The 19299-nt window shown below is 43.7% G+C and overlaps 1 protein-coding gene and 1 long non-coding RNA gene across 5 annotated transcripts in view; one reads left to right on the top strand and one right to left on the bottom strand.

The window, feature by feature from the left end:
* LOC139789501 (uncharacterized) overlaps window positions 1-8345 on the bottom strand; it is a 33975-nt gene extending 25630 nt beyond the window's left edge. The window contains exon 1 of the long non-coding RNA XR_011723188.1: window positions 8139-8345. This is a non-coding gene — a long non-coding RNA (uncharacterized lncRNA). The remainder of the gene's footprint in view (window positions 1-8138) is intronic.
* Window positions 8346-12795: 4450 nt separating this feature from the next.
* Window positions 12796-19299, top strand: part of SETBP1 (SET binding protein 1) — a 262561-nt gene continuing 256057 nt past the window's right edge. For 2 of the 4 annotated variants that reach the window (XM_071730720.1, XM_071730718.1), the window contains exon 1: window positions 12797-13345. The gene's annotated coding sequence lies outside the window, so the exon portion shown is untranslated. Of the gene's footprint in view, window positions 13346-19299 lie in introns of all 4 variants that reach the window. The other 2 variants (XM_071730721.1, XM_071730717.1) reach the window with 2 other exon arrangements.

The following is a 19299-nucleotide window of genomic DNA, read 5'->3' as shown; positions in this document are numbered from 1 at the left end:
AACTTCAGTTACCTTGGATTTCCACTGTGAATCAGCTGAAGGGAATGATACAACTGGAATGTAGGCTGTAACTACCTTGGGTTTAATGTAAGAAAAACACATTTGTACATCTAGGACTTGTCCTTATCTCCTCATTCTTGATGTCTCTTTGGATCTGGGTCTTGGGTACATTGTTGTGGAGGCTACAGAGTTGCTGCCTGAGGAGTGTCTCCTCCCTGCCCATACTCTTGAGAGGAGCATTGCCACAGATGAAGGCCAAGTCTGGTGGTCAACCATCCTGACAAGCAACCTGACAGCAGATTATGTTACCTGCTAAAGATACCTCAGGCAAACTAACCCTTAGGGAAAATGATGAGGACCTCTGAAGCCACCCCAGTAATTTCTGTCTTAAATTTAAGTGGAAAGAAAGCTGAGCAGCAAAAAAGATTGCAATGCACCATTGAGATGCCTCAAGGCCATTCCCTGTTGGACTCCCACTTGCTCTTAGCTGGCCACAATACAGCAAGAAAAGGCCTTTTAAATTTATTTATTTATTTATGTTTGTTTGCTACTGCCTGCGGCTGCCTAAGAGGTTTCAGAGCTGTCCTCTCAGATCTGGAGTTCACTGCACTAGCTATGTCAGTGGGTTGCAGAGGTGATGGTGGTGGCCCCTCCTGGTCCCCTCGAGCCTTCATTTTCTGTGATTTGATTGGAACCTGCTTTGAAGAAGAACTGGTGCTGGGAGCAGCTGCCAGTTTATTAAGGGGTTTGTCACACTGAGACTGTGATTCCACAACCCTGGAAGAGTCCCTGGCTGCCACCAGCATTTGTAGAGGTGTTACTTCAGACATCCTCATTTGTAAAGGGGTTCAAGCCAGATTTTTTTTGTTGTTCTTGTTCCCCCTGGGCCCTGGTTTTCTCCTCTGTCTGATGAGCACTCCTTCTGTGCTCCCCTCATACCAAGTGCAGTCCTGTCACTGCCTGGATGAAAGCTCTGGGCACCAATTATATCAGGTCATGCTCTTTGCTCCACAGTTCACTGGCACAACTGCTGGTGTTTTAGCCAGGATGGTGTCTGACACATGAATGCTCCATCTCCCTGCAGCCAAGGCACAAAAATGAAATCAAGGGAGACTGCCGGAGTCTCCCTTGTGCATGCTGGACCTAGTCCTGGAGTTTCCTGTGCATGCTGGACCAAGAGATTTTTTTTTCCCGAGTTGCTGCAAAAAGCCCAGCACCATCACCACTTTCGGAGAATCACAAGTTCATCTATTGATGGAATGTGTCTTTCAGAAGGGTTTATACTGATGGCTGCTGGGTTTGTTAGGACTTTTTATTGTGGATTTGGTTTGGTTTTATTTTTTTCCACTGGAAAGATACACAGTGTTGCTGGGGAAGTTGTTTCTTGAAAGGATTGCTGAGGAAAGAAATGCAGCTGGAGTTAGAGCACCCAAAAATAACTATAATAGAAATAGGCAAACACAATAACTCAAGCCATGTGACAGAGCAAGCTTAGGATAGAGAATCCAGTGGGTTGAACTTAGACTCCTCTATTCAACAAACTACACACTGGGCAAAGACATCCCCATGGACATCCATGAAACTCCCTATTGTTCCATGGGAGCCTCACCCTCTCCCCACCAAACTTTCAAAGGACTGAATGCTTTTCCAGTTAGTCAGATGTGATTGTGTTTGAGAGACTCTCCATCAGGAAGCCGTGTTTGCATATGCTCTGATTAATTAGCACTTTTCTGTTCCTTTGGTCTCAGTGGGAACTGCATTAAAACCTTTCCTGTGACATATCCCCTGGCCCCACCCACATACCTGATTAGATGAGCACAGTGTACCTCAGTTTCTTTAAGAGAAAGCCACTAACTATATAAACTAGCCTAAAAGCATTTTGGACACTGTACAGGCCTTAATATTAAGTTTCATTGGCCAAGTTTTCATCTTTTTAACTTAACTGCCCATTCTCTCAGCATCCTTTGCCAAAAATCATTATTCCCTAAATTACCCCCATCTTCACAAGGCCATGCAATCAATGTTGCCAGGTGCTACAGGCTCTAATAGTGGATAATAGCTTCTGGTACTGTGCTTAAGTCCATGGGGTCACTACTGAAATAAGGTTTAATTTGGTATAAACAAGGGCTCTGGCCCGGTTTTGTTGAAATGAAAAGTGTGACGTCCATGTACAATTGTTTTAAGTGACCTCTGGATCATATTGATCATGTATCATTTTTTGTGTGGACTTGAATGCATGAAACACCTCCCTAAGATGAAGGTGGCAAAATGCTACTGGAATAACCAGACAACAAAGCCCAGGTGATAACCACCCACTAAATTAACTCCTTCTATTCTTCATGGCAGCTATGATAAAAAGATGCACATCTCCAGGGAATGAGCTTTCCACTTTGCCAGAGACACCTGTCAATCATAGAACTCAGAAAGTGACTTACAATAGGGTTTTCTCAAATAAAAACCAACTTGCACTTAAAAGAAGAAAGAAATCAGGTGTGAAAGACTTGAGTGAAAGCTCTCATCTGGCAGAGCAAAACAAAGCACATGCCCCCTCTTGGAACAGGTATATTGCACTCATGCACTCAAGGGCACACATGGGTATCTCTCTATTGCACACCTAAAAGACAAAAAGCTATCACATAAAAGGTTGCATTTTTGTCAGCCATCCCCATACCTTTCAAACCACTTTATATAGGAAACCAACTTTGCGCTGCACAAAGCTCCACCCATCCAGATGATGTTGTCATTTCCATGGTAACTAAAGTACCTCAAAGGCAAAAGAACAGATGGAGACTGGAGAAAAAAATAAACTAAGGACCAAAAGTGAACATATGCAGTGCAAGAAAAAATATTAAGCTGTGGGCAGCTATTAGGTTTATAATCACTTGCAGAGGGAGACCTCGATAAACTCAGTCATGGCTCTGCGGTGAGGAGTGGCGTTATCAAATCAGCTGTGTGACAATACCAGCTTTACAGCAGCCCACATTCCTTCTCCCTTTCCCTTACACAAATTTCAAAAAACAGTTGTCCTTGCTCCCTTAGTGACTTGTTTTGTTTTAGGGACAGGAGCAGCCAAAGCAGGCAGAAGGAATGTAACTGGTCATATGCTTGATGGCCCATTGCATGTCTTCAAGATCAAAGTCTCCAAAAGGGGTGGAGGAGAACCTGGTTCTCCCATCCCAACACAGGCTGCAGCATCCAGGAGAGCAAAACTGCACGTACACAGCCTGTAGCCCATTTTTTTGAGCTCATGTCTGGCTCCTGTACTTTAGAATTACATGCACCATTATATGAAGGACGTGCTGGAAACTCATCAGCAATTTGGAACATCTTTAAAACTGAGTTAATAGTTATGACACAGTCTTTGCTTGACTTTGTCTGGAATTAGTCCATCTTTGTGGATTGCTGTCAATCAGGGGGAAACTTGCAATATACATGGGACAATTTGTTCTGTGTCAGCTTTCTAAGACTCTGAGCAAGGCAAGAGTAATTTGGGAACAGGAGCTGTGATGGAGAGAAAAAAAAAAAAGCATATAAGCATATTTTTAGCTGGTTCTCAGTAGAATTTTTTTGCTGTATATTATATAATTTATTTGAGATGCAGAATTTTTTTAAAGCAAAAAAAAGTTAAAAATGCATTCTGCTACCTAAACTCTGCACAGCTTAACTGGACAAAACTGGTACAGACTTCTGAGCAAAGAAAACTCATCTGTGAGCTGGGTAAGAGGAATCCAGTTTACGAGAAACGTGAATTCAAGCCCTTTTGTCCAAGGCTCACATTGTGACATGATGTAGTTTTCTTTTTTTCATGCTTTGCCTCCTTGCCTGTCAAATAGGAGCACTGAAGACCCCTGAAGTTCTGCAGAGTGTGTGTTTTTCTATGGAGACCATGAGCTGCTCAGATCCTGCTATAATAAAGGGACAAAGTAACACCTGAGGTGTCTGCATCCTGTTCTCACGTGGTGTTTTATTGTCAGTGACTTTTTACCACCCATGCTGTTAGTCTGCGTTTTGCTCCTAATGAACAATAGGACTGCATGGATCTCTCTCATTCACACGTGCAGCTGGAGAAAGAAATGCTTTGTCGATTAGTGTTTTAAAGCATAAAACAAAGAACAAAACAAACAAACAAAAACCCCCCACGGAAAAAAAAAAAAAAAAAAAGAAAAAAAAAAGAAAAAAAAAAAAAGAAAAATAGACAAACAAGGAAAAAAACCCAAGAAACAAAACAAACAAAAAAACACAAAACCAAAAAAAAAAAAAAAAAAAAAAATCAACCCATAAAAGCATATTTGTGTCTTAAATCCTACGGGCATAAGCAATACTCTAGATGGTGGTGATTTATTCCTGACTTTCCTCCCTTCTTTTTCCAAAATCTAAATATGGAGCTGCAAATCTTTAAGCTTTTAATCCTCTCCCCAGCGCCGCAGGATCCTGCGCAGACGGACACACGGACAGCCCGGCGCTGGCAGCCAGGTGTGCGACCTGCCGGCAGAGGGCAATGCTTCATGGCTATTCGCTCAAAACCACCGAAAACTGGGGGTAAATAAATAATTAAATACATTTTAAAGAAAAAAAATTAAAGAGGCTGGGGGGCAAAAAGAACAAGAAAAAAATGCTGTGATGCAAGAGGCAATGGTGCCGTAAAGCCCACCCATGTTTCCCCCAGGCACCCACGTAGTTTTTGAGTTGGGGTGCGGTGTTTTTTTGTTTTGTTTGGTTTGGTTTGCTTGTTTTTTATTTTTTCAAATGTAACCTGCTGAAAGAGAAACTCTGCAATAAGAAAACGCTTGATAAATGACTGAGGTGTGAATTAAAAAGTTGTGCTGCACATTCCCCAGAGCACGGGGAATCAATCAACTGATGGCTTTGCAGACCTAGCATTTCTTGACTGGTTTTCCCCTGGGTTGGGGAGCGGGGGTTGCTCCAGCTGATGCCTGACACCTCTGGGGGATCTCTGCACCACCTGATGCCAAGGCTGGCTATCGCCACAGGGGTGTCAGGGAATGATAATGAATAGGGAAATGGGAGAAAAGACAGAATTAGGTAGGCGTGGTAATGGCAAATATAATCTATCTGCAAAATGTGCTACTTCTGCACACTGAGGCTCAAGCATCCCACAGACATATTGACTAACCTGATGACACCAACCCCCTGGCTGTAAGACCAATGCAGATGATATAAGCTTAATACCAGCAGTGATTCCTTCCAAATATTGCACTTAACTTGTGGAATCTCATTCTCTATGGGCATGAGCTGGCAGAGGTTCACTCATGCACACCATGCCAAACCTCCCTAAGCATGTTTGCAAACTATCATTCAGATGGAGCTTCACTCTGAAATGTGATACACCTTGTTCCTCATGTTTCCATCATCAAAAGTTTCAGGTGTCCCACAACAATGATAAATAATTTAAGCATATAAAGCATCCATGTGTCAAGTTTTGCAAAGCCCTGGGAGGAAAGGAACAGCTGAGATGCTGTACATTTTAGACAAAGAATGTGCATAGATACTGAGAACTGGATATTCTCCATATGGATATTATCCATGGATGGATATCCATATGGCTTTTATCCATTGCTATCTGAAGGATTTTGCACATTACTAATAGAATGTGAGAGTGCTCATTTTTTTCCTCAAATAATTTCTGAGGCCAACCTCTGCTCACCTGTGAAATTCACCCTCTGACTGCTGACATTATCTCATGGTTTGTGTTTCCTACTGTGTGACTGTCCTAGTGGAATCATGCAGAGCAGTAAAGGAAAATGTTTGCATATTCTCTGAGGGCTGTTGGTGTTGGGTTTTTTTGGGAGATGATTTTCGTATTTTAATAAGGCCAAGGTCATTTTGTTTTTTCAAGAGCAAAAATTGTTACCCTCTCCATGAGACTGAGAGCATATTTGGACAAGAGAAATTAAGTATTTCTGATCCAATTAATGTTATCCAATGCCTTACAGAGCAACTCAATAAAATACAGTGGCAGACCTACCCAAGAACTGCCAACTGTGTCATACTTGGAGCACTGATCTGGTAAATGAGGTTTAGCTATCTGCTCTGATTTAGTCAGGCTGGAAATGGAAGTGATGATATCACACATCACCAGTGGGATTTTTCCATGAATGAGAGATTCTGTCCCTTTCTATGCCAAGAAATTGATCTTGGAAAAATCTGAGCCAAAGTCAGTAAAAGCAAAATTCTCCAATTTCAGTGATTCATCCATTTCTTAAGAAAAGTCATGATTTATGAAACACCTTGGTGGTGTTTCCTTAGCTGTTGGATGGCTTCTACTTTCAGCTAGGAATAGGAAGATTTTATGTGGTACTATATGGCACTTTGTACATCTTGCCATAAGTCACATTTCAAGACATATTTACATGTTTCTTCTGCAAATTAATTTTCAAAGATTATCAGTCCAGAAAGAATCATCTAGACCAGATCACCTAGCCTGCCATCAGCCTGTCTGGTTCATCACTGCTTCAGCTTGGCTTAGACTAAAGAACAGTTTTATTTTATTTAGCTAAATATTTTTTCAGAAGAGAAACCAAGGACAAATCCAGAATGGCACCAGGGCAACACAACACCTAGATTCAAGTTGGACTCCAAAGCTTTAAGTGAGGTCTTTCAATTATGTGGACAGAGTTAGAAAATAGTTGGATTTACAGTGGGTTGAGGTCACTTAAACCGTTACATAGGAAATTGTGAAGGACAGAATGATCCTAGCCCTGCTCCTCTGAGAAATTAGGTACATAACTCCAGTCCCTTGGTACTATGTAATTTCCTCGCCTACAAGGCATTTTTTTCCCTTGGAATCAAATCTATTTCTGATAGCTAAACATAATTCTTCAGTGCTTGCCCTGCAAATAATTTTCTCCAGCCCTCAATCATTTTTTTGTGGCTCTTCCCCTGTACTGTCTCCAATTTTGTTACCATATGTTTTAAAATGTGGCTGTCAGACCCATAAACAGCCTCTTGAGTTCTGCCTTAACTAGTGCCACACACCACAGGTCACCTGGCTGCATAGCCAAGCATCACATCACATCCAGACCCCTGGATTTGAGGATCCAACTGAGAGCCCACACTGCAGTGCTTGTCCTGGCTGCAGTCCTTCATGTTACAGAATTTTTGTCTGTGTTTGCAAGAAGCAAAACTGGCATCTTATTGACTTAAAATACATTATATTTGCCCAAGATAGGAGGTGCAGTTTTTTACATCAGGCTGTCCTGGACTTTCCTTCTTTGGTTTTTCACCAGCCATAATGTCATCTAGAAATGACATTAGGAGTAGCTTTATATTTACTTCCATATCACTGATGAATAGTTTAAAGGAAAAGTCTAGGAATACTCCTCTCTGACAATAATGATGCATTGGTGATTACTTTCAGAGATCTGCCAGTTAGGCAGTTCTTAACTCACTTCATGTCTGTTCTTGTCCTGAACCCAATTACTTTTGCTTGGATAAAATGTATCTTCTAGGAAGTCATCCAGTCTCCAACCTGAAAATGTCATGAGATGGTTATTTTTACCAGTCCTTCTATTAAATTTCTGGAATGATTAATCACTGTGAACCATGAACATCTTCATAAAAATGTGATCTTTTCTCTGAATTCAGCTTCTTGTTGTCAATTCCTTTATGACTTTCCTAGCTAGATTAAACAATCCTTTATATATGGAATTCCCAAGCAGATCCAGTATTTCCATTCGTTCCATATCCTAAATTATGTAGCTTTAAATTAGCTCCTGAGGATCCTGTGCTTCATTAACTGATATTACATTTCTGCTAATGTGCTGTGCTTCTTATTCACATTACTACTTCAACATTATTTTATAAATCTTTATATATATATATTTAAGAATGCAAAATTGTAATCTGTATGAAAACTGATTGAAATCCATAGTATCATTGATCATCACGTGTATCATTGATACACGTGAAATCTAGGATAGGTTTTCATGATTGTTAGTAATTAGTTTCTTTGAAGTTAGTTATGAGATAAAGAATTTTCTGTGCCTACCAGATCAGAGTTTCTAGTTTGTTCATGAAAGACTGTGATATATAACCACATCTGTAAGAGCAATAACAAACTGGTGGATGTTGAAAGAGCTTCAAGAGGTAAACATTGAAAGGTTTACAAAAAGACTCACATGTCTGAATGGCCTGAGCAAAGGGCACTTCCTGGTCTTCTGCTGGTGTGTGATTTAAAAAAAAAAAAAAAAAAAAAAAAAAAGTGTAAATCAATTTTTAAAAAAAAAACCAATGCAAAGTGCTGCATCATTGAGCTCTACAACTTTTGTGTGCTGCCTGATTGCAGAAAAAAGATTGCAGAGAAAAGTGTAATCACTGGCTTCATCGGGGGAAGAAGGCTGTGGAAAGATCTGATAGATAAGGAAGTCTGGACTTGAACCTGAGCCTCCCATGCGGTCATCTCCCCACACTGTATTATGATGTTGCTAAGCTACCAAGGTTTTTTCTAATTGTCCTGGTTGAGGAAATGGAGAAAAAATACTGTATGTTTTTTCCACACAGTAGTAAGCATGGCACAGTCTTTGGCAACGGCAAGAAGATGCTGATGTAGGGCAACAATACGGTTATCAAAACAACAGAAAAGAGAAATAGTTTGGGAATTCTGAGGGCATATATATGTATACTAAATCCATGGGGAATCAACCAAAAGAGGGGTGTATGACTTCTAAACCTAATTTTGTACTTGATTTTCAATCCCTTGGCCCTGAATTTTCATCCTTGCCTGCCATTGTTCACACAACAATGTTGAAACTTGATAGCACATGTCCGAGGGATTTACAAAATAAAAGTACAGCTTTTAAAATCATAGTTATTTCTGCACTGGGGTAGATTGTTCAAACAGTTGGATTTCCAGTTCTTGAGAAGGAAAAAAAAAAAAAAAAAAAAAAAGGGTGCATTAAAATACACAGTTGCCCCTTGTTTTCAACAGTGTTAGAATGTAATTGTTCATCACTTATGTTGTAGTGCGATACAGTGAACTGCTAACTATTGTATTTCTGAGAGGTATTTCATACCTTGAACCTAGGAAGACTTATATATGTATTTAACTCAATATGCTATTTATAAAAATAACAGGCTCATGACCTTCATTATAAAACATCTGCCTGTCTCATGCAGCCAAGGTTATGTGCAGATTTTGAGACACAAATAGGAAACTTATCTCAGGTTTGCTGCAGGAACCAAACCAACTTTATGAATGCCATAGTATTTTTTACATAAAAAGAACAAAGGGAAGGAAATTTCCTTTTTCAAATTATACACATTGTGCAAACTCCCTGACACACAGCAAAGTCAGAAAGAGGAGATTTTCTTCAAAAACAAAAATGTTCTAGATCTAGAAGACAAAACCATAACTGAGAAAACCTTTGATGTCAACACTGATCTGCAATGATTTATGCACACATGTCCTACAAGGTGACCACTCAAATGAATGAGTCTTTTTCTGCTTATGAAATTTATCCTGATGGGTCTTTTCAGAGTTTGATGTCTACAGGGAACCAGGTGTGATTTTTTTTTTCACCCAGTTGTACATAAGACAGGCCTAAAAATAACCTCAGGTCAATGAAACTTCCTTTCCTTTAGTATATTTGAGGAGGTTTTTTTTATTATTTTTTTTAGTATCCCGCATGTTTACAAAGAGAGCGAGCATTAAATAAATCATTACCTCAATTTTTTCCCAAATTGAACTTCTCAGTTTGAAATTATTTAGCTGGAGCTGCTTAAATATGTTTATATATGTGTTTGTAAACTCTCCAGAAGAAAAGAAATACAAGATTAAAAGAGAAAAGCCTTACAAAACACTTTTAATCCAAAACTTATTAAATAATTTAAAAAACCCACTATTTTCTAACAAAGAAAAATCAAAGGTGATTTTTTAAAAATTCTTTTTTTTAGTATTTTGTTCCATATTTTGGTTTTCTGTGTTAAGCCAATCAAGCCAATTATTTCATAACCATGTGTTGGTTTATTCTGAGGGGGAAGACAATGCTTGATGGAGCTCTTCGATGCACAGAGTTCACCTGCCAAAAGTTTTCGAAACCAGAATTCTTCACAGGAAAAGGTCACTGGCAGCTCTGCCAAGAAATGTTGAAACTATTCCTTTTTGTTTCATTCGTATATGAAATGACAAAATGTAGCTCCAGTTGGGTGATGTAATTTAAACAAACAAGCCTCCCTTCCATGTCAAAGCCCTGATTCAAAATGACAATTCTTGTTTGGTTTCAGTCAGAAATGTCAACATTTCCAGTGTGACATTCCAATTCAGAAGTTTTTGGGTTGAGTATTTGTTTGGGATGGAGGTGCAGTTGATCTACTGGTCCTTTTTTTTTTTTTTTTTTTTTTTTTTTTTGGTGTGCTTTATTTATTTGTTTATGTTTTCTCCTGTTGATGGAGAGAAGCAGAAGGAAAGGGCAATGAGAGAAGGAGTTGCACACTCTGTTGCCTTTACCAAAGCTCCTTTGTATGGGATCTAAAGGAAGGCATGAAGGCAGAGGTCAGTCATACAGAAAGATCCTGAGGTAAATGAGGGCTTGGTGTGATTTGTGTCTAGGAACTTTCCTCAGAAATCATGAAGAGGTGTAGTGGAGATGAGGGCATGGACTCTCCCACATAGCTGAGTCTGCAAATGGGTGGTGGTTCTCATGGGTCTCAAAGCTCTCCAACCCATCTGGTGCTAGACTGGGACCTGTGTTGTAGACTGGCTACACATGTAAGGCACGAATATGGCATATGAATAAGCCTCCATGCCTGGTGGGGTTCAGCCCAGGCTGTCCTTGCATTGGTTGGCCCCTGAATTCAGGTCACTTGGATGAAGGTCTGACATTCCAGAGCAAAGGGAAGAAACTCTGTGTACTTTGAGCCTCCTGCAACACTCTGGGACACTATCTCTTCAAGGACTAAAATAAGCAGAGATATCCAGGGAGGGGGTAAAGGGTTGTACACCCTGCTCTCTCCTACTCCTATGCTGATCATCTGTAAGTACACTTCCACAGCCCCATCCATCCCATAAACCTTCCCTGTTCTGGGGATTCCTCCTCCTCACCTCTGTGTGATTATTTGAGCAAGCCAACAATTTACTCCTGTGAGTAAAAGTTTGCCAAACTGGCAACCCAAAAGGCAGCAGCATCCAGACTGCTGGCAGAGAGCAAGGGTGGGAAAGCAAAATGCTAAGGACTTGGAATTTGCAGAGCTCCATTGGTGTAGTGCAGAATTTGTGCTGTATTTTGGGCATTGTTACTGCTTCTTACTGAAAACCGGAGGGGGAGGGTGGGCTGGGTGGGTGGGAGGGGAGTGGGAGGCTTTAATCCTTAAAATTGGAATGAGGGGTCTCTGCTTGTCTCCCCCAGCCCCAAAGAAATATTCTTCACCTCATGTCTGACCATCAGTCACCGCTAAAAATCTCCCGCACAGGTCAGGGATGTGCTGTGCAAAGGAGGGGTGGGGATGGGGAGTGGGACAGGGAGAGATGGGGGGGTGGAGGGGTGAGAGAGGGAGAGATTGGAGTGGGATAAATAACACTACCCTGAGCCTCACCTTGTCTGCCTTTTCTCCCTTATCCCCATCACTGCTGCGGTTGTGTCAGGTAGTGGCACTGTTGAGTACATTAACCCAAGGCTGAGCACTGCAGCCGCACCGAGTGTGTGTGTGTGTGCCTGATCATTAACATTTATTCCCCACCAACTCCCCCCTTATCCCCCACCCCTTCCCCCCCCCCGCCCCTGTGCTGCAGGACTCCGGGAGCGAGCGAGAGAAACAGAGGAAGAGCGAGACGGAGCCATCAGCCCCCAGATCTGCTTAAACAAATCGCCGCCCCTTGCAGGGAACGAGAGGGGCTGGGGGGTTGGGGAGAAGGGGAGTGGGGGGGTTGGGGGCAGGGGTGTGTGTGCATGTGTGTGTAGGGGAGAGTAACCAGAGCAAAAAGACAAAATAAAAGATAGAGAAAGGAAAAATCCAGCGGGGAGCAAAAAAGCAGCCCCCAGACGCCCCCTTTTCCCAGACTGTACTCTCAGCGAGGAGGGCGGGAGGGTTGTGTGTGTGTGTGTATGTCTGTCTGTGTGTGAGCATCGATCCCGTGCCCGTTAGGAAAAGGGGGTGTTTTCCCCCCGCCCCCCCCCCCCCTTGCCCTCCCTGGCGCGGCGCGGCGGGGGGAGCGGGCGGCCGCAGCCCCGCAGCCCGCCGGAGCTCCGGCACCAGCACGGTCCCGCTCCGGAGACCAGACAGACGGAATAAAGAGAACAGCTTCCTCGCCGCCAAAGCAGCCCTTTTCTCGTCGCGGGGTTTTGCTCTTTCTTTCTTTTCGGGATTTGATTCTTTTTTTTCCCTGCCTTCCACCACCACCCCCCCCCCCGCCCCTTTTTTTTTTTTTTTTTTTTTTTAAACTCCTCGCCGGGAAAAGCAAAACCGAAAACGCTTCCCACCCTCGCTCCCCTTCGATAGCCCCCCAAAACCAACAAAACAAAACAAAAAAAAACAAAACCCAAAAACCAACCCTCCGAAAAAAGAGCAAAACCAGAAAAAAGAAAAAAAAAAAAAAAAAAAAAAAAAAAGAGAAGGAAAAGGAAAAGCAAGAGAATCAGAAAGCCAGAGAGAAGCTAGAAGCTCCATCGATTTCAAATCCAGGATTTTATCCCATACATTGATTTTTGTTTAATTCTTTTTTTTCTCCCCTTTTTTTTTCTCCTTTCACCCCTCCTTTTTTTTTAAACCCCCCCCCTTCTCCTCCTTCCCACCCCCCACTTTTCCTTTTCATTTTATTTTGGATCCTGCTAAAATTAGCCAGGACTGCTCTGGGTGTTGCGTGTTAATTTGATTTACTCCGGGATTCCGGCTTCCAAGACGCCATTTTCCCCCCTTCTCGCTCTATCTCGCTCTATTTATCTATCATCTATCATTTATCTATCGAGCTATCTATTCCCTCTGTCTGTCCGTCCATCTCCCTCTCCCCGGGTGCCTTCCTTCCCCTCCCCCTTCTCCCCCCCCCTCCCTCACCCCCCTCTCCTCCCTCTCCGCTCTGCGTGTGCTGCGCGGCCGTGCGCTCCCCTAATCTGACAGATGAACACCGCCATGGGTTTGCCGCAACACAAGCAAAAGCACCTTTGGGGGCTGTGGCGAGGGATTGAAACCGGGATCTGAAAGAGAAGAGACAAGAAGGGAGGAATCCGAGGTAGAAGGAAGAGGAGGAAGAAAGAAGAAGAAAAGAAGGAAAAGAAGGAGAAGGAGAAGAAGAAGAAGAAGAAGAACAAGAACAAGAAAAAGAAGAAGAAGAAGAGGAAGAGGAAGAAGAGGAAGCTGCTAAGAAGAAGCCCCCGCTGCCGTTTTGGGGATATGGGTTAGTAAGGGGAAAAAAAAAAAAAAAAAAAAAAAAAAAGCAAAAAAAAGCAACAACAACAAAAAAAGCCCTGAGCCATCGAGGAAAGGTCTGTCTTGATGATCCGGATTGCAGGAGGGTCTTACCCTTCTCCTCTCTTTTTCCCTTCTTCCCCCCCTTCCCTTTTCCCTTCTGCATGCAAAAGTTAATGTCGCCTTTTTTTCATGTTGTGACTTTGCAATGGCGCGGAAAGGGCTTTTATTTATTTGGAGAGTGTGAGGGGGAGAATATTTCTCCGCTGTGCAATGCATGCGAGTCCTCCCCTCCGTCTCCGACCCCTTGCCTCCCCATGCTTTGTGGTTGGGGGGTATGTGTATGGTTTGGGGTAGGGGGGAGGTTGTAAAAGCGTGCTGCTGGGAAGCGGTTGAGATTTTTTAGGAGTTTGCATAATGTACTTGTGTGTTCCCCGTATCTCCCCCTACCCCTTTGGTAGCCTGCATGTGTTTCCCCGACACGGTGCCGGGGGTAGGTAGCAGCAATGTGTGTGGAAAGGAGATTGGGGTTGGTTGGGGGGGAGAGGGGAGACACCACACCCCCCCCCCCGATTCGTAAATTGCAGGTTAAGTGGAGCTAGAGAGCAACATTGTAACCTTATGGGGATTTGTGAGTGCGGGAGTGTGCGCGGGGGTCGGCAGCGCTGGGAGCGGGAGGAAGCATGTGGGGGAATCGGAGGTTTTAGGGGTGAGCGGTGCTGCCCCGGAGCGGCCGCCGCGTCCCCGCGCTTTTTAATTTTTTTTTTTTTTTTTTTTTTTTTTTTTTTTTTTTTTTTTTTTTTTTTTGACATTGAAAAAGGACACGCAGCCCCGAAAAGCGGCATTTTGCAGGAGCAAAAGGAGTGTTGGGGGTGTGGAAGAGGAGAGGAGGGGGGGAGCAATTAGCAGTGCTGGACACCCCCCATCCCCTGACCCCGCTCTCCCCCTGCTCAGTGTCGAAGTGAGGCGCGTTCACATAATGGTTATTAATAAGCCGGTGATTGCCGCCCCCAGGACCCCGATGGGCCCTTTCCCCCCCCCGCGCCAGCTCCCCTTCTCCCCGCCATCCCCACGGGTAGAACTGGAGTTCAGCTTTGGGCAGTTTTAATGTAGCCGATATTATCGGGGGGCAGTGTGTGTGTGTGTGATGTGGGTGGTGGTGGTGGTGCAAAACGCAGCCTTGCAGCCGCGGGCGGCTATTGTCAACTCCAGCCCTGGCGCAAGGCTCCCTGCTCACCTCCCTGCACACTCACACTCCGACTCACACTCATTCACACACAGACCTCTTCCTCGGGGGTCTCCCCCTATGGGCAGTGGGAAGTCGGGTCCCTCCGGCGAGGTGGGTGCTTCCCCTCCTGCCCTTTTTTTTTTGTTTTTTTGTTTTAAAATTGTTTAAATTTTAAAATTTTTATTTCTCCCCCTCCCTTCCCCCCCCGCGGTGTGTGAGTGTGAAGGTGTGTGTGTGAATGTGAGTGTGTGTGTGTTTTTACGCCGCCCCGGGACCTGGCTGTCCGTCCTCCCGCCCCGCGCTGCCTCCTGCCCCTTGCCTGTGTGTATTTATGTGTCTAAAAAGGCAGTTGAGAGAAGGATTTCCGATTCGTTTCCGCTTCAAATAAACGACACTGATAATCTCGGGCCCGACGCCTGATACTAAAAGGCTATTTCGCCCACGGGAGACGGACCCGGGGAGAGGCTGTCTGCGGCGAGGGGCGAGGGGGTCACGGGGGAGGATACCCACCCTGCCCGGCCACCCCCTTCCCTGCGGGCAGGTCCCCCCGATACCCCGGGCGGGTTTGCAGGGGGAGATGCGGGGCGGAGGAGGATGTGTGTGTGTGTGTGCGTGCATGTGTGTGTGTGCATGAAGGGGAGGGGGATCACAACCCACCCATCCCGCTGCCGTGGGGGGTGTCGGAGCTCCCGCCCCGGGATGGGGGTGTGGGCCGGCGGCTGCACGGCGAGCCGGGCACTGGGAGGAGTCCGCCACAAGCAAATGCGGCCGGTGGGGATGGGGATGGGGGAGGTAGAGGGGGAGCCAGCCAGGGCTTCTCCCCCTACCTCCCCCCCTTCGTTGCTGCAAGCAGAGGTGTTTCATTAGCCGCCGGCCTGCGGTGGCCCTGCAGGGGCCGTACCAGGCCGGGCCGGGCCGGGGGGTACCAGTCGTGTTGCCTTATATGTCCATCTGTCAAACCGCAAAGGATGTGCGAGGCGAGCAAAGCGCTGAGCCTGCTAGTCCTCTACTGTCAGGGAAAGTAATGTGATCCCGTCGGTATTGACAGGAGGATTTCAGGGGTAAAAGGACTGCTGGCAAATCCAATCCCGTGTTGGATATTATGGACCCAAATGGGAACAATTATTGATCCGACAGCCCCTGCAGCCGGGACTAACTTGGTGCAGGCTACTGTAATGATATAATCGGCCGCCGAACGTCAGGCAGCGATAGCAGGAACCCGAGGAAACAAGTGTCTGGGACCTTTTATCATAGTCAGGAGGAGAAAAAAATGCCTGTCAGGGAGAACGTGCAAGTGGCTGTTTTCACGTACACCTTCCTGCGTGTCCTCTGCTTTTGCTGAGGTTACTCCCCTCTGTCAGGAGATACTTCCACTTAAAGGAGAGTCTTCTTTCATCTCCATTTGTTTATTTTTTTTTTATTTTTTTTTTTAGCTGAAAGGGGGAAAAAAACCCGCTCTAAACAATATACTTGTACTTTAATCTCTGCTCTTAGCTCAGAAGGGTTATGTAAAAGGGGAGGGGGAGAAGCAGAAACACTCAGTGAATGGAGACTTCTCTTCCATCTCTTATTGGCTTTTTTTTTTTTTTTTTTTTTTTTTTTTTTTTTTTTTTTTAACAGACTCGAAGTTTTAATTGAAACCAGAAATCTATTGAGAAGTAACTGAGCCAAGAAAACCTCTGTTTTCTCTGCAGCTAGGGATGGGGAATAAATAATTTTTTGCTGATGTTATTTCAAGTTGTTTGAGCACTTTGGCTCCTGCCAAAAAGCCCAACATAGATTATTAACACATTATCATTTTAGGAGGATGCACTCTCTGAAATATAATAAAATGGAGTGTTGGGTTTGTGCAGAGCCATAAACTTATGCTAGCTGTTGGCAAACAAAAAGGACAGTGGCCATTGGTTATATTATTATATATACATGTATAATTATAAAAAAATAATTACTTAGATTAAGTTGATATTTACTGGGTTTCTCTACTGAGGTTCCTTGGTCTCATTTCAAATAATGTACTTCAATTAAGTTAGGAACTGTTCTTTTTTAATAACTACCATTGCCACGTGCTTAATTAACTCAAGGAGTTAAAAGCTTGAAAAGGCCCAGCCACCATGTTTTGGCTTTGGATGATGCTTAATCTCCTCTTCTGGTCTGTATTGACACATCCTTCAAGCTCCTTTTCCCCAGCACACATCTCTGAGGTGTAAGTGCCAATTTACCAACAGGACTCCTGTTTTCTGTTATAAGATTTGGCTAATCCCAGTTTCAGTGACTTTTTTTGCCCTCTCAGTAGGGCTCAATTGCTCACACATAATCTTTCCTTCTGTTTTCTTTCCCCTTTGGACAACACCCTCCAGGACTGAAAAACTCTTGCCTTGTGCTCAGAGACTTGTAATTACACAGCAATTCTGACTCTTGACCCAACCAGTAGCAAGAAACACTATTGTCTAATGAACCACATAAAAAACAGTTCTGGGATCCAACAGATTGCTGTAATGGAAATAAAAGCTCTCCCAGTGAATTGATGACTGATTTGTTTAACCATATGCCTAGGCAGTCCCTCTTGCTCCCTGTTAACTACCCATCTCTGGAGTTTCTGTGATCAGTTCTGCAATGATATTGAAAGGTGTTATTAATAACTACCTAAATCTGCTCCATGATGCACAGACCACATTAAAGTCAATAGAATAGGATTTAGGCCATATTCAGAAGATTCAACATGTCATTTTTGCTTACTATAACATGTAGGCATACAGAGTTTTGAGGGTGTAAGTGCTGCAATTAAGCATGCACTTAGTGATAAGAGAAGGGCAGCAAATCTAAGCATAAAAAAGACAGCAGGTTAGATGAAATCCATGGCAAGATCTATCCTCATTGGTGGGATGTCCTAGACTCTCCTAGGGCAGCAGGAATAGAAGGTTTAGTTAGTCCAAAGCCTAGGAAGAAAGGTGAGACTGTGGGAGAACTTCAGCAGAGAATGTTCCCTGTGTTTTCTGCAAGGGTTGTGGTTTCCACTGGGACTGGTTTTGCTGCTATTTGAGGTTCTGTTCTTGTTACATTCTCTCTTTCCAACTTGATGAAAAAAAAAAGGATCTTCCTTACTCGTCATGCTTGTTGTAGAAATAAAATGACTCATACTTTTAGGAAATTGTCATCTTGATTAAAGATGGGCTTTTAAACCCCTCAACTCCAGGTTTTAGCCTGGGGGGATTGTCAGATCTGAAAATGATTTCCAAATTTTTGAGCTTGGGACTGCTTTGCCTTCTGATCTGCGTGTGAGATCAGGTTGCAAGTGTACCTTGTTGGCACAGTTGCTTCTGAGGTGCACTCAAACCCTTAGACACAGTTTTTTTCCCCTTCTCTGGAAGTGAAGTTCTTTGCATTGTTGTAACTGCTTAGAGACAATGCTTGATGCTGGGAAGAAGTGCAGCTCCCCATCTAGACTCAGCATTCACATTTAACTGGTTGTAGCAAGGGAGATAAATACCTGGGGTGTGGGGAATACAAGGAAGGCAAATCCATTCCTTAAACTGAAAACAAACAAACAAAAAATCAGTAAAAGAAGAGTAATGCAACCTGTCTTTCAGAGATGTCTGAAGGAAGGAGGGGGTGGAAGTTTCTGTTTAGCAGCTCCTGAGAGGGAGCAGAGTTAGGGGCTATTTTGCTCTTTTGCAGTTGGATTTACTTTGCAGCACAGACTGTCCAAACACAATAGTGAGCTTTTACTGTAAGCCGTGGGGCAGCTGGATATGAAAAGCAATCTTCTGACTTTATTTCATTTAGGCTTTTGTTGTCTTTTGTGAAATCGAAAATTTTGAAGAGTTCTCAGGTTAGTCACCTTTCTCTCTAAAAGGCTGAATTGAAACTCTGGACCTCAGACACCCCAAGGACTGGGAGGATTTGATATGAGATTGATTATGATCTTTGCAGCTCTGGTTTACTTCCCAGTTTAGCTGGAGATCTCAGCAAGGTCACAAGCCTCTGTATCTCTAAAATCTTTGCCTGTCTGCCTGTCCACCAAACACTTGTGCTGTTGACAATGTATAGGATGCTGCTTATAATGATGCTGCTGCTGTGTACTTCATCATGGGCAGGGGAAAGCGATGGGGCTGAAGTACAGGGGACAAAGCAGGAAGAGAAGTATTCTGGGAATAGGATCATGGGTGTTGCTCACAGATTGCAGGTCCAGGTTTACTCTTCTTCAAGAGTGGTGACAGTGGTGTGGCTCATATATGAATCAATCCAGTGTCTTTCAGGGAAAAAAGGAGTTGTGCAAATGATAAGGATGAGCCTCAGCTTTCCTCTCCATGTAAGGCTGGTGAGTCTGATGCTCTTTTTCAAAATGAAGTTCGATGTGTAGAAACACCATGCAGGATGAGACCAATTTCCATGCAAACATGAGGAAAGAAGGTGGTGGCAAGGCTCTGACCTGCCCTGATGCATAGCAGAGCAAAGCATGGCCCAAGGCTTTGCTCTGAAGTGTGTGATATTTTGGGATGCAAGTACTTTGGTGCTGGCTAAAAGCTTTTTCATGGGTTAACTTATTTAGCTTCTCACTTGGTTCTGACGGAGTGCCTTCCTGTTCCTCTAAGAGCTGTGGGGCAGTTAAGGGCTCTAAGAATGTGACAGGGACACAAGCAAAGTTTTCTCTTCTGTAGTATCTCCTGTAACAGTGCTTGGGAAAGCTGTTTAAAAGAATGTGTGATAGGCAGGCA

Source organism: Heliangelus exortis, chromosome Z (assembly GCF_036169615.1).
Source record: "Heliangelus exortis chromosome Z, bHelExo1.hap1, whole genome shotgun sequence".
In the NCBI taxonomy this organism is placed as follows: Eukaryota; Metazoa; Chordata; class Aves; order Apodiformes; family Trochilidae; genus Heliangelus; species Heliangelus exortis.
The sequence above is the reverse complement of the archived record's forward strand: the minus strand, read 5'-3'. Positions and strand labels throughout refer to the sequence as shown.